General features: G+C 37.1%; 1 long non-coding RNA gene across 3 annotated transcripts in view; it reads left to right on the forward strand.

Annotated features, from left to right (window-relative positions):
* Window positions 1–4066: 4066 nt before the first annotated feature.
* LOC141502416 (uncharacterized) overlaps window positions 4067–14348 on the forward strand; it is a 293674-nt gene continuing 283392 nt past the window's right edge. The window contains exon 1 of one of the 3 annotated variants that reach the window (XR_012472522.1): window positions 4067–5001. This is a non-coding gene — a long non-coding RNA (uncharacterized LOC141502416). The remainder of the gene's footprint in view (window positions 5002–14348) is intronic. The other 2 variants (XR_012472523.1, XR_012472524.1) reach the window with 2 other exon arrangements.

Raw genomic sequence — 14348 nt, forward strand, 5'->3', positions numbered from 1 at the left:
GAACTTGAGACTGGAAGTCAACAATTAAGGGCCAGGCATCATGTTAATGGCTGGGAATACAAAGAAAAGAAAAAAAAACAGTCACTATCCCCGAGGAGCTCACAATCTCATGATGGAGATAAAAAAACCTACAAAAATGTTCAACTAGTTATATAGGGAATAAATAGGAAATATGAAAAATAGTATTTTTTAGAGAGGAAAAGTCAACATTATTGGTCACTAATTAAAATCGTCTGAAAACATGTGCAAAGTATAATGCCCATTGGCTTCCCACCCCCACAACCTTCTCATATCTCTTCATTTGAGTTCTATTGATCTTTATAATTTTATTATATTTACTTTTGCTTTCTTGTTGTGTCATTGTTCTTTCCAGTTACATTGTAGTTTCTAGGTATGTTGTTTTCTTGGCTCTGTTTATTATAACCTATATCAGGTGATATAGATTTTTCCATACTTCTCAGTATTCATCATGCATATAATTTCTTACAGCACAGTAATATTCCATTACAGTAATATATCATGATTTGTTTAGTCATTCCCCAATTGATGGACATTCACTTTGTTTCCAATTCTTAGCTACTGAAAAAAAAGTGCTACTATAAATATTTTAGAGTATACAGGCATACAGGAATGTTTCCCTTATCAATAGTGTCCTTGGGGTATAGTCTCATTATGAATGAAATCTCTGGTTCAAAGGATACAGGCTGTTTAATTGCTTTATTTGTATAATTCTAAATTGTTCTCCAAAATGGATGCACAATTTTACAGCTCCATCAACAATGTATCAATATACTTCTCTTTCTACAACTCTTCCAACATTGAATTATGCCATTTTTGCTCATTTTTGCCAATTTGCAGGGTGTGAGGTAAAGGCAGAGTTGTTATGATTTGCATTTCTTTTATTATTAGTGATTTGGAGCCTTTTTTCACATGGTTGTAAATAATTTGCAGTGCTTTGGGGAACTGTTTATTTATGTTCTTAATTATCTCTTAGGAAATGGATATTAGTCATATATTTTTATTAATTGTTTATATATCTTGGCTGCCAGACTCTTATCAGTCTTCTAAAATCCTAATGTACTCATACTGATGTTGAGATAGAGGTAGATCATTTGTCTCATCAAGAAATGAGGGTAGGAAGAATGTTCAGTCAGATGAGTGAACCTCCTACCAGGGATAAGGGGAATTATGGTTATGTGATAGGTAGATTCAACTTTTTTCCTTCCTTTATAATTCTGCCAGGAGCTAGCCAAATGTATACAGAGAAGGTTTTAGAATCTTGTATGAATTTCAGTGCTTTAAACCAGAAAGCAAAGGAATCCAGAAACAAAGGAAGCTCAACCTATTGCTTGACCTAGTCTGAAGGAAAGCTCTCTTGGGACTCTGCTGAGGTCTCTGAGATATAAATAAGCCCCTGATTCAGAAACAGTCTGCCCCAGTCATCTAGCCCCTTGTGATGAATGCTCAGTCGTCTTTCTGCACATTCCCTCATCTACTATAAAGTGGATACCTTGCAATTACAGTGGAATAATAGAAAGGACATGTCAGGTGACTCCTTGAAAAATAGATCACCAGATAGATCTGGGTTGCCGAAGAGAATGCACAATCACAACCTTCCTGCTGCTGAGGGTGGCTTTTGTAAAAAAGAATAGATGCTCTGGTATGTGTCTTTGTGTCACTGGGTCAATCTGAATTCTCTCACCCACTCCCCACTTCCTTCCCAGCAGATAGATTCTTGACTGGAGAACAGTGGTAACCAGGGAAGACTGACAAACTTTGCTCATGTTCATTAGAACCTGACAATGACTTGTGGGAAGAGGAGGGAAACGTTGACTTAGGCGCAATGAAAGATGCTCAGGTCTCCAGTGATGGATGGATGGATTTAAAGGAACATTAATCTACTCTCACAAGCACTAAGGAAGCCATTTTTAACAGATTGTGCATATCACCCATCCCCGGAAGCTGAACAGGTGACAGATCAGTAATAATAAGGTCTAGTGCTGCTGAGGGAAAAAGGCTAACTAGATTTCAAAACCCTGAAAGATCAGTATTGTCAAGGATTCATTTAAATGCTTGGATCAGTTCCTGAATTAGAATCAAGACGAGGGTAAAATTTTAATCAATCCAATTCAGTCACTGGGTTCAGCCATGACCCAAGTTAAAATAAAGGTCACCAGAGAAGGCCAGGCAAGAAAATCTGACAATCTGTGGATTTGAACAGGGTTATGTCAATTGTTCTGAGACATGGAAGAAAGACCAGACACTTAGTTCATTTTGAAATGGGGGTGGCAACCTTTCAGTGGTGGATGCCAAACTGCTGACCTCTATTTTTGTGTGTGTGTGTGTGTGTGTGTGTGTGTGTGTGTGTGTGTGTGTACGCATGTGTGCTGGCAGTAGGGAAGGTAGAGGAGTCATAGAATTGCCATGACTAACAGGAAGGAATCCCATTCGAGAAAATTCCCCATATAGATGCCTCTAGTTAAAGATGTATTTGAATGAGTTAATCCTTCCTTTAAATTGCAACTACTCCCTAGAATGGACAAGTCTGTTATTGATATCTTATGTGAATCTCTAGAAAGTTGGACTTGGCCTCAGGAGACCTGGATTCAACTCTACCAATTAGTAGCTATATAACCTTGAAGTCAGTTGCTTTCTCTGTCTGAGCCTGTGTTCATATATGTATAATAGTATTTGAACTCTTGACTCTAAGATCAGGCCTCCATGTCAGTCATTCAACCTTTCAATACCCAGAAAATTCTCTAACAACATAAATTACAGATAATTGGAAAAATTGCCTGGTAGAGTTTCCACACAGTTTCCAGTCATAGACCTATAGATTTATAACCAGAAAGACTTCAGAGATGATCTAATACTATACCCTCATTTTATAGATGAAGAAGCTGAGGCCAAAGGACCATAAGGGACTCAATATCACATATGTAGTAAGTGAAATCATGAGTTTAGACCAATAAGTATATGAATAAACAATATTTGCATCCCATCGTGGCATCAGACCAACTCAAGCTCAGAATGTTTTACAACTCCTTCCTCCACAATGGCTTATTTATTTATTCATTCTCTCACTCATTCCACCCAAGTATGGAATGTTAAAGTACTTTATAAATGGTTATCATACATAAGACTTCTAGATTATCTGGATAGCTGGAGGTTGAAATTGGTAGATCTCTTGAACTTGGGATTCTGAGTTACAATCAGGCTAAAACAAATTGGATGTTTTCACTAAGTCTAGTGCCAGTGGGTAAGCCCCTATGAGTGAAGGGTCACCATGCTGTCAAAGGAGGGGCAAACTAGTCCACACTGGAATGGAGTAGACCAAAGCTTCCATATAAATCAGCAGTGGGATAAGACCCATGAGTGATGACTGTACTGAGATAAGGAATCCTGAGGAATGCACATGTACATATGGGTGGGTGAATGTATGATACAAGTTATAGTATGTGTGATGATAATGTTTGTCCTTCTTTATTGATGAAGATCATAACATCGTGGAGATGATACTGTGATGAGCACATGAATTAGATTCAAATGATTGGGATATTGTGCTAAGTCACCAGTCTCACTTTCTCCTCTAGAGTCATCAGATCCAATGATCAGATATGAATCACCTTGACTGGAGATAGTCTTGAATGAGAGGCAATCAGAGTTAAGTGACTTGCCCAAGGTCATGTTGTAGCATATATTCAATACATATAAATATATGTGCATATGTATGAATACACATATAAACATTAAAAACACACATGGTATCTGTAATATACTATGTATACATATTAAATATACAAGAATAAATATTTAATATGCTATAGTACATATTATAAATATATATTATATACTAAACACAAATGTATTCATGTGTATATGTATATGTATATGGGTATACATATATATTGAATATGTGCTATACTCATATAATAAATGTGTATTATGTGTGTATACAAATATTAACATATATATAAATGTATATGTTGAAAAATATATGATATATTATAGTATATATGTCTGTATAGTGTATACATAGAATAGAGGGAGTGTGGTCCATAATCTTCTGTTTGCAGATGATTGTACACTCTATGCAGCCTTTGAAGCTGAGATTCAACAAAGTATGGATCAATTCTGTCATTTATGCTAATTTTGATGTAACAATTAACACCAAGAAAACACAGGTTCCATTAGCCAGTACCAAACTATCCATAAGACATACCATTGGTTAATGACAAGTTTTAAATGTTGTGAATAAATTCACTTACCTTGGCAATATACTTTCCAGGGATGTACATATTAACAATGAGGCTGATGCATGCATTACCAGAGGTAACTCAGTGTTTGGGAGGCTCTGAAGGAAGAAGGAAAGTCTGGGAGAGAAGAGAATTAGTCCACCAAATCTTGGGTTTACAGAGCTGTTGTGCTGACCTCATTGCTATATGCCTATGAAATCTGAACAGTGTACCAGCACCATGGCAAGAAGTTGAGTCACTTCCATTTGAATTATTTTTGGAAGATTCTGAAGATTGCCTGGCAGGAGAAGATACAAGATACTGAGGACCTTTCTTGAACTAAACTGTCAGTCATTCAAACTCTACTACAGATAATGCAACTCCAATGGACTGGTCATGTTGTTCTAATGACAAACTTGCACTTACCTACAAGACTATTTTATGAAGAATTCACACAGGGCAAGCACAACATGGTGGTTAGAAGAAGCAATGCAGGTCAAGGTCTGATTTAAAAACTTTGGAATTGATTGCATAACTTGGGAGACACTGGCACAGGACTGCCCCGCATAGTGTGTACCTATCAAAGAAGGTGTATGTCCTGTGAGCAAAGCAGAATTGAAGTAGCTCAAAAGAAACTTTGGAGGTGTGCAAATTTAGAGAATCCACTTAAAATGTTTACACAGACTATTTGTGCCTGACCTGTAGTAGAGCATTCTGAGCTTGGATTGAATAGCCACAGTCGGACATACTGAAACTTGACTCTAATGTAAGTGATGACATTTTGGTCCTCTTTGAGGACAATACATGTGTGTGTGTGTGCGCGCATGTATGTATATGTGTACATATATACATGCACATATGTGCTTATAATATGTACTATAGTATATATTTTATATATGTATTTATATGTGTGTATGTGAATGCATACATGCATGTGTGAGTAATTTTTTATATATAGGCTCTTTGTTTACTTTTCCTTTTTTATTTCCTATTTTATTAATAGAAGAGGAAGAGAAAGGTGAAGCACAAAATTGGGCAATTTGTTTTTAGCTCTTATAGAGATTAGATAATAGAACAGGCTGAAATTATCAGCTAAAATAAGGTGTGAGAATTCCCAGTGGATTTCAATTACTCAAGCTGTTATCTGTGATTTTCCATTTCTACTGAGAGCAAAGAGGTCATTGTATTCAGTTCATAGAATTTGAAGGAAATAGAGGCATTTTGGTTCAGCCTTCTTAATTTATATCTGAGGAAACTGAAATAGAATGATATAACATCTAAGGTCACATGGCTAATAAACGACAGACTTTGGATTTGAAACCAGGACCTAGTGATCACCAGAAACAGCAGAAACATGTGCTAGATCACAACAACACAAAAGAGAAGATGAACAAAATATTATTCAGAATAGTTACAGAACAATTAGGAAACAATCAAGGTAATAAATGATTAAGTGCTAAAATATGCAAACTAAATTTTTGTTCAGTCATGCCCAACTCTTCCTGACCCAGTTTGGGATTTTCTTGGTAAAGATCCTAGAGGGTTTTGCCACTTCCTTTTCCAACACATTTTACAAATGAGGAAACTGAGACAAACAGGATTAATGATTTGCCCATATTGAATTTGAACTCAGGTCTTCCTGATTCCAGACCTGGTGCTCTGTGCCACCTAGCTGCATAAAACTGACTTTAGTGCCAAAAAATGGAGAGAATAAATCCATAAGGAAATGCTGCTTCTCTCACCCCCTCCCACATATTATAAAAAGAGGAATAGAATCATAAGATTTCAGAGATGGAGGGGACTTCAGTAGCTATTTGATCCAACTCATATCCACACAATAATCTCTACTACAACATACTGATTGGTTAGTTATCAAACCTTTCCTTAAAGATCTCCAGCAAAGATAAACCCATTATTCTTGACTTTTTAAAAAAAAATTCAGTCATTCAGCCAGGTGGTCCAAATCCATTTAATTGTTCTGTCTTCTAGTTATGTGGTCTCCAAAATGAGGATTGAGGCCTGACCTTAAGGGGTAGGTGATCAGCCAATTGAAGGTTAGGGAAGATGGATTGCAACCTGTCCGCCTTGCAATAGCCAGTCATGTTCTTGTCTCCATTACAACTCCTTCCTCCATAATGACTCATTTATATATATTCATTCTCTCACTCATTCCACCTACTTCCAAGGCTGGCTGAATATTATTCCTTCAAGATGATAATAACCTTATTGAGATTCAGGCATCTGGGGCAGCTAGGTGGTACAGTGGATAGAGCACCGGCCCTGGAGTCAGGAGTACCTGAGTTCAAATCTGACCTCAGACACTTAATAATTACCTAGCTGTGTGACCTTCGGCAAGTCACTTAACCCCATTACCTTGTAAAAACTTTATAAAAAAGGAAAAAAAAGAAAAAAGAGAGATTCAGGCATCTAAAAAGCAGTTAAACAGGCAAAATTCCAACCCACCCCAAGCCTTTATACCTTCCTCCCAGAAGATCCTGTTGCTGGATCTTCTCAAAGCCCCATGCAGGGGCTTCCCAAAGGGTAGGTGCTATAATGGAGGTCAATCTATACACGTTTTGTTTTCTAAAGAGAAAAAGTGGTAGGTTGCAATCTTCACCTCAGAAGTCATGATATTATCTATCTTACCCAATCCACCCCTTCTGAGCTTTCTGTTATTGTTGAGGAGGCCATTATCCTAGTCAACCTCTACCTTCTTCTCCCAAATTTTCTGCTCAGTTCTAGTCTTTTTAATGGATAAAATTAGAAATCCTAGATTTCACTGAAAATCCACCCCCCCCCCCGAAAGAATAGGCTAAATTTTGTAGGGCAGTTGATTCTTGGTTTTAATCCAAGTTCTTTTGCCCTCTGGAATAGTAAATGGAAATTGTTTTATAACAGTCTTGTACCACCACCCTCTGACAAAGTATACTCCTTCCAACTATCCTGATAGAAGTACAATTCTCAAGAATCATAAGCATTATCACCATTAAGATCAATTTGTATTCACACTCTCTGTTCAAGTATACTCCTACCAGTTGTTCCAATAGAAATTTCCTCATGAGCTAAAGTACCATCACACATGAACAATTTATATGCACATCCTCTGAGTACCCTCTCTCCAACCCTCATGAGTTAAAGTAAATCATCACTTCATTATCACTTTACACCCACGCTCTCTAATTATGTTCCTTTCAACTGTCCTAAGACAAATAAAGTTCTCCAAATAAAGTTCTCAAGAGTTACAGGTATTGTTTTCCCGATTTAGTCTCATTGACTACCATTTTTTTCTTTGTCTTATTGACTAACATTTGTTTCTTTCCGTTTATCTTTTTGTGCATTTCTTGAGTCTTGTATTTGAAGATTAAATTTTCTTTTCAGTTCTGATCTTTTTATTAGATAAGTTTGAAAGTTCTAGATTTCATTGAAAAATCCTTTTTTTTTCCACCTTGAAGGAATAAGCTGAATTTTGTAGGGCAGTTGATTCTTGGTTGTGATACAAGTTCTTTTGCCCTCTGGAATAGCATATAACAGACCCTCCAGTCCTTTAATGTTGAAGCTAATAAATCCTGTGTAATTCTGACTGTGGCTCTCTGGACTTTAAATTGCTTCTTTTTGGCAGCTTGCTATTTTCTCTTTTGGCTGAGAATTCTGAAATTTGGCCACAATATTCCTTGGAGTTTGGGGATATATTTCTGCAGGTGATTGATGGATTCTTTCAAGTACTGTTTTATCTTCTTATTTTAGAATATTAGGGTAGTTTTCCATGATAATTTCTTACATGATATTGTCCAGGCTCTTTTTCTGACTGTGGCTTTCGGTCAACCAAAAATTATTGTTCCTGGATCTATTTTTCTATTTTCTTCTATTTTTTCAACTATTTAGTTGTATTTGATGGAATCTTGGAGTCTCATAGAGTTATTAGTTCTCATTTGTTCAGTTCTGATTTTTAAGGTTTTGTTTTCTTCAGTTAGCTTCTGTGTTTCTTTTCCAATTGTTTTTTTAAAGGTGTTGACTTCTTTTTCCATTTGGACAATTTCACTTTTTTGTTGTTGTTTCTGTTGGGTAATGGGGTTAAATGATTTGCCCAAGTTCACACAGCTAGTAAACATCAATTATCTAAGACCAGATTTGAACTCAAGTTCTCCTGACTCCAGGACTGGTGCTCTGTCACACTGTAGCACTTAACAGTCCCTGCCAATTTTACTTTTAAAGGTACTATTTTCTTCTGTAAATTTTTCATAATTCTCCTCCACGACTCTCATTTATTTTGTCCATTTTTATTCTTCCTCTCTTCCTTGGTTTTTAAAATTTTTTTTGAGCTTCTCCAAGAGGTCTTTTTGGATTTGAGACCAATTCAAAAACATTTTGAGGCTTTACATGTGGGTACTTTGTAACTGTTTTCTTCTGAGATAATGTTTTTATCATCCCTATCAGAATAGCAGCCTTTTATGGTTAGCACTTTTTTTTTTGCATCTTTTGATAATTGAATTCTGCTACTAGGGCAAAGGGGGCACAATTCCAAGCTTTTTTTTTTTTTGTTGGGACCAGAGGTTTGGTTCCTGGCTTACTGTTTGCCTATGGCCTTTTAGGTGCCAGTGGTTTGTTTCCTGCATTAGGGTAACCCAACCCAATCCTGCCTATTGCATTAGCATTCCCAGGGCTGGAACTTTGACTTCTGAATTGAGGTTTGGATCCTCACTACTGGCCTGCTGCATCACTGACTTGCTGGGTCTGGACCTGAACTGTGCTGAGGCTAAGAAACTCTCACTGGCTTTCCAGCTTTCCTTCCTTTACCAGATTGTATTTCCCTTTTACCCAGGTGAGAATGATCTTTACTGAAATTCCTCCTCTATACTTGTTTTATTGTTATTTTGTGGGATCTGTTGCTTTAGGGTCTGTTTGGGGACTTTATTTAAAGTTGTTTTGGGAAAAGTTTAGGAAGCTTCCTAGCTTTGCACTTCTATCTTAGCTCTGCCCCAGAAGTCTCTCATCCCATATTATTTAAGACAAAAAAAGAGAAAGAATAGTAAAAAAATTGGCACAATTGATCAATGAATTGAAAAAGTTTGAAAATATATGCCAGGTTCAATATTTGTGGATCTTCCTACTGTGCAAAAAAGAATGTGGATCTTATTTCTTCCTTCAAGGTATGCTTGTTTTTTATAATTTTGACTTGATCCCCCCCATGGTTGCTTTTTCAGTTTAAATTGCTTTTGTCATTGGGTATATTGTTTCTTGGCTGTTTTTTTTTTTACTTTACTCTGCAATAAATCATCTAGATCTTTCCATGAGTCTCTGTATCCATCACATTCAACATTTCTTACATCACAGTAATATTACTTATATACATGTACCTCAGTTTGAATAGTCATTTATCAATGGATAGTTCCCTTGTTTCCAATTCTTTGCTATCACTTTGTTTTGTGAACTTTATTCTTTGTTTTGTGCTCTGTGCTGTATCTTACTGATGGTTTCCTAGGTGTATGTCTAGTAAGGGAAACTAATGGGTCAAAGGGTGTGACAATTTCTTTTATTTACTTTATGCCAACTTGCTTTCCAAAATGGTTTAAATGATTCATAGTTCCACCAACTAGGAACTAGTGTGTGTCTTAATTTCCATAACTCCTCTAACACAAACTATTTCCATATTTTGTCATCTTTGCTAATTTTCAGGTTGTGATGTTAAACTTTGGTATTGTTTAGATTTGCATCTCTTTTATTATTAGAGATTTGCAATATCCTTTCATATTGTTTGATGGACCCTGGAGTCTCAAACAGGCATTAGTTTCTATTTGTCCAGATCTAATTTTTTAGGGTTTTGTTTTCTTCAGTTTGTTTTTGTGTTTCTTTTGAGAACTGTTTATTCATAACCTTTGTCTACTTATCTCCTGGGGAATGGCTTTTGATTTGTCTGTGTGTGTGTGTGTGTGTGTGTGTGTGTGTGTGTGTGTGTGTGTGTTGTTAGCTAAGTAGTTCAGTGAAAAGAGTTCTGGGTCTGGAGAGAGTAAGACTTGAGTTCAAATTCAGCCTCAGATACTTTCTAGCTGTGTGACTTTGGGCAAGTCACTTAATCCTATCTCAGTTTCCTTATCTGTAAAATGAGTTGGAGAAGGGAATGACAAACTTCTCCAGTATCTTTGCCAAGAAAGCTCCAAATGGGGTCACAAAGAGTTTGACACAAGTGAAAAAAATGACTGAACAATACCCCCATATATAATTTATACATATAACATAAAATATATATAATATATACACATTTAGAGAAACATATAGTAGTCCAGCTATCTCCTTATTTCTCATGAGGTTACAATTCAGATTCTTTTTTTTTCATTTTTCATTTTTCATTTTCTTTCATTTTGCCCCTAGAGGTATATCTTCCTCTTCATTCTCTCCTTATACTTTTTAAAATATATTTCTCCCATATAAAAGGAGGGAGAGCACCACTAATTTTCTGATTTTTGAAGTCCCTGATCACTACTATACGATGCCTGTGTGATGATCTTATGATCTGTTTCCTGAATGGCTCAGATTTTTATTTTCTGATAAAAAAATTGCCTATATTTTCTTCCACTGATCTTCGTCCATATACTCCCCATCATAAATCTCTCCTGTGGTTCCTGTATTTTTCTCACCCAAATTTACTTCCTTTACCCTTTTTTTCCTATTTCGTTTGAGTGTAGTGTCCCCACTCAGAACTTTGTTCCAGTCATGGGGCTCACCCCATCAGTCTTAGTAATAAATGCCTACTATATGCCTTGCCAGTTTCTAGAAATGCAGAGAAATAAGAAAATCTTCCCTGTCTCAATGAGTTTACATTTAATTGGGGGAGACAACATGAATAATTATACACATATGTATACATTTAAATAAATGAAATATGCATTCAAAATAAATACAAAGACCTCTGTGGGTCAAATTTGAATTATAAGATTAGATTTTCCTCTTGGAATAAGAAGGTCTAGTCCATCTCACTTGTTGACCAAACTTTATGCATTTTATTTATAGACGATTTAAGTAATGGATTTGATTTTCCATCTTGCTTTGTTTCTAGGTTTTATTTCTCTTGAACTTCTAGTTATCTCAACTGTTCTCCTTATGTAGGAGGACTCTCACAATCTAGTTACCAATATCCTTTCCACTTGAAAGTCTTTTAAATTTTACTTGCAAGTTAAGAGCCTTTGCTATCTGTACTTTATCTCTGCTCAGGAACCTGTTATTCATTCCTAAATTTTAAGCTATGGTCTGGATATCTAAATGCCATTCACTTTTTTCTCAAACAAAGGGAGGAAGGAATACAATAAAATTCTGTGTTCTGGAATTATTAAGCAGACATCTTCTCCCTCCTCCTTTCCTCCTTGCCTGCCTGGCAAAAGATCATCTATCTACTGCACAGTTCTGGCTAATTTTTCCCCTGTCATCTTTAAAGATGATCCAAAGTGTGTGAACATCACCCACAATTGAGGCCTAATTATGATTCTCTAGTGAGGATGCTGCATTTCAAAGGAAGTATTTTAAGCTGGCACTTAAGCAGTAATGCTCCAGAGTACAACACTGCAGATTTTAAGCAGAGCTTTGCAGCCTGCAGGCTGGGCTCAGTTAGGACCTGGCTACTCCCTCAAGTACTTTTATCACCAAATTATTAGGCCATTATAGTCTATAATTGTCTTTTATCGCCTTTGATTTTTTTTTCTGTTGTCAGACACCAGGAAAATGATATGTAATCTGATCCAAAATGCTCTTGTTTTAATTTACTGTTTTAATATATTATGGCTTCCTGACATCAGGCTTCTCTTGGTTGGACCCTAGAGTCTTTGGAGAAAGCTTCAAGGGCACTTTGGTTGGACCTTTGGTTGGAAGGGTGGGCACTGTCCACCTCCTCTTCCAGGGGCTTTGGTGTTGGGATAAAATAGGACCTTGTTGGCTGAGTGGTCACACAGAGGATGTTTCTTCCTTCTTAAAATACATGCTAAACCTAGGGGGGGGAATCTCTTTTAATTGAATATTCAGTGATAAAAAAGGGCAAAATATCCCAGATGGTTTAATTGGAGGCTGCCTAGAGACTGGGGACTGGACTAATTGACTATTAAGGTCTCCTGTAGCATTTTAATTCCTAGCTAGGGCCTGCTACTTGCACACTAGGTCACACATACCCTTGGGCTGCTTTGGCAGTAGCTTATAATTGCTTTTGATTGTTTGATCTCCCTAAAGAACTATTTATAAGTGTGGAGGAATGACACTCCTCCATCTCTCCAAAAACAACCTCTCCCCCTACTTGATCATTATGACCTGTCACTCAAATACAGCCCGCTTGGGAAGGCACATCAGAAGAGACAAAGAAAGAAAATTAGTCCAGAATGATTTAAGGGAAGGAAAATTCTTCAGGAGCCAAGAGAACTGGGTCTTTGTTCTATCAGGGAATTGTACCGTGACCTTAGGTATGCCTTTTCTCCTCTCTGAGAATCAGTTTCCTCATTTGTAAAGTGAAGGGTTGACCTAGATTAGTTCTTATTCTGAGTGTATTGTGTGTGTGTGTGTGTGTGTGTGTGTGTGTGTGTGTGTGTGTCTATAGCAGTCTGGTGAATAAAATGCTTAAAATAAACAGGTTTACAAAGGAAACCAATTATATTGAAATAAAACTATCAAATTGATTTTTTTAAGTATATAGAACTTTAGGTTAAGAACTTCTGGCCTCCATGATCTCCCAGTTCCTTCCAGCTGTCATGCTCCTTTGCTTTTGACCTTTAGGCCCTTTTTTTTTCATTCTATTAAGAGTCTCTCCATATGGCTATGACTGACTGCAGTTCTACCTGAGCAAAATCCTGAAAATGTCTAGAAGACTAGCTACTTATGCATAAAGCAGGAGGTTAAGTCAGACTTGGATTATTCCCTGTTCACCTAAGTATTTGCACATCTCTCTACCTATGTTATCTCATTTGATTTTCATAACAATCCTGTAAGGTAGGTGCTATCATTATTTCCATTTTTACATAGGAGGTAACTGAGATGGTGTGATTGTGGTTTTCCCTATATTCAGAAGATGATCAATGACAACATGGTCTTGATTTACATGTGAACTAGATTTAAGTGAGGCAGAACAAAAGTTCAGAGGATTGGTGATGGCTAGGATGCAAGGCTATAGTCTTGGTGTCTTTGAGGTCTGACCAAGCTCTCAATCAGCCTCCTCTCATCCATCCATTCTTCCAGGTGAAGGCTTCACCTTCTCCCTAACTCACTGACAGTCTGGAGCCTGGTCATTTCCCCTCAACCTTGTCTATCCCATTGGATGAGACAGTTTACCTGCCCTTGCTACAGCTTCTTGGGAGTGTTGGGTGAAGGTGGACAACAAAGGTAGTTGAGCTATCCTGAAAAGAGATCAGCAGGCCCTCATGGTGGAGGTATTAGTCCTCAGATAATAACCTACCTCCCAGGACTGTTTTGAGGATCAAAGGAGATGTTTGTAAAGCACTTGAAACACTTAATAACTATTTCTCTTCTTCTTGTTCTTTTGAATGTGACTTGCCTTACCAGGAGATGTAATGGGGAGATAACCTGCCTGGGAGAGCTGAGTTCAAGTTTTGACTCAAAAACAACCTTTACTCTGTGACCCTGGGTGAGTCAGTAGACTCTCAGGGGCCCCAAACAATTCTCTAAACCACATTGTAGAGTCAATCAGCCAGATAGCATTAATTAAGCATCTATATGTGCTAAATACTGGCAAAGAAAGAGAAAATAAAATAGTCCCTAATCACCAGGAACTCACTAATGGGAAAGACAATATGCAAACCTATGTCCAGACAAGATGTGAACAAGATGCACCTGGGGAACAACTCCTAGTGAAGGTGCTAAGATGAAGGACTGGGAAGGTGGATCTTTAGTTGAAAGAAATCAGAGAAGCAAGGAGGAGGTGGAGAGGAGAGGAGAGAATGTTCCAGGTATGACGGGCAGAGAGTGAATATGTCTAGAGTCAGGAGATGGATTGTTATGTTAGAAGCAAGGAGGCCAAAGTCATTGAATCACATTATATGATTCATAGGGGGAGAAAGGCATAGGAAGACTTGTAAAATAGTGAGGGATCAGACTTTACAACCCAGACAGAAAATTTTATATTTTCTC

This window comes from Macrotis lagotis, chromosome X, assembly GCF_037893015.1.
Source record: "Macrotis lagotis isolate mMagLag1 chromosome X, bilby.v1.9.chrom.fasta, whole genome shotgun sequence".
NCBI classification, from domain to species: Eukaryota; Metazoa; Chordata; class Mammalia; order Peramelemorphia; family Peramelidae; genus Macrotis; species Macrotis lagotis.